Raw genomic sequence first — 1,212 nt, forward strand, 5'->3', positions numbered from 1 at the left:
ATTGGTGGGTAGATGATCCATGATATGAGGAAAAACCCTACTTCACATTTCATCTCACGATAATGGATGAAGCTCCATTATTCAACTCCCTATGCATGTAAATATGTAGGTTAGATAGGTTTTCATAGTTCAACCAACATGGAGGGACTATATAAATAATCATTGGAGGAGTAGATCTTTTAGCTCTAGTATTCAACTCCCTAGGTATTTGTGAAGGTAAGTATAGTGTATATTTTTGTAGGTTGGTAACTAGCCAACTTGAGGCTATATAAAATTAAACATAGATCAGATCTAGAAGAGTTCAATGAATAAAATTGGAGGCTATAAATTAATACATAGGTCAAAAAGGAAAGATCTCAATTAGTAAACTTGTAGCATATAAAGAGGTGAACATTTCATCTTGTTACTACTCCAAATGTTAAAGGTTAGATTGAGAGATATGAGCTCTACGAAACCACTTCCCACAACGGTCTATCAAAAGTATACATGCTCTACGAAATCCAAGTATACATGTTGCGTACTCCTTATCAAAAGTCTATCTATAATTCAAAAACCATGACATCATATATTTACCATAGCACTACTTGACTTTGCTCATCCAGAACTTTTGTTTACACCTAAGTGAAGAGATCCAAGAAACCACTTCACACAAAGGTAGCAACAAGTAGTTCACTCTTTGATTGAATGATACTTTTCCACCATCCAACTACTCATGTTTCTTACTCCTTATCAAAAGTCTATCCATAATTCAAAAAACATGACATCATATATTGATCATAGAAGAGACACATAACAAAACAACATGAAAATCAAGTGTCTTCTTCTCCCCTCAATCATCAATATGTTTTTTTTATCATGGAGTGATTTATATTTTAGAAACAAATCTCCATCTCTCTAGACTACTAAGATCAAAGCCATATAGTTTTCATGATTATAATGGAGAATATATTCACTTGTTTACATGTTCTGTTTCTCTTCTAGACATAGAGTGTGCTCTTGTGCCTTCATTCCTATCATGAACAATGATTAGAAAGAGAAGGGGTGGGCTAAGAGAAAGCAAATTGGAAAATTTCAAACAAGGATGAAGACATGTTAGAAATCTTCATATCTTGTTTTTATTTTGTTTTGCTTGTAGGAGCAAGTCCTAATGCCTATTATAGCATAGTTTTACTCAAGATGACATGACACCATAGTCTCACAATAGTATTGCAT

This window comes from Lygodium microphyllum, chromosome 12, assembly GCF_053477565.2.
Source record: "Lygodium microphyllum isolate KBCC chromosome 12, Lygodium_microphyllum_v1.1.10, whole genome shotgun sequence".
Classification (NCBI taxonomy): Eukaryota; Viridiplantae; Streptophyta; class Polypodiopsida; order Schizaeales; family Lygodiaceae; genus Lygodium; species Lygodium microphyllum.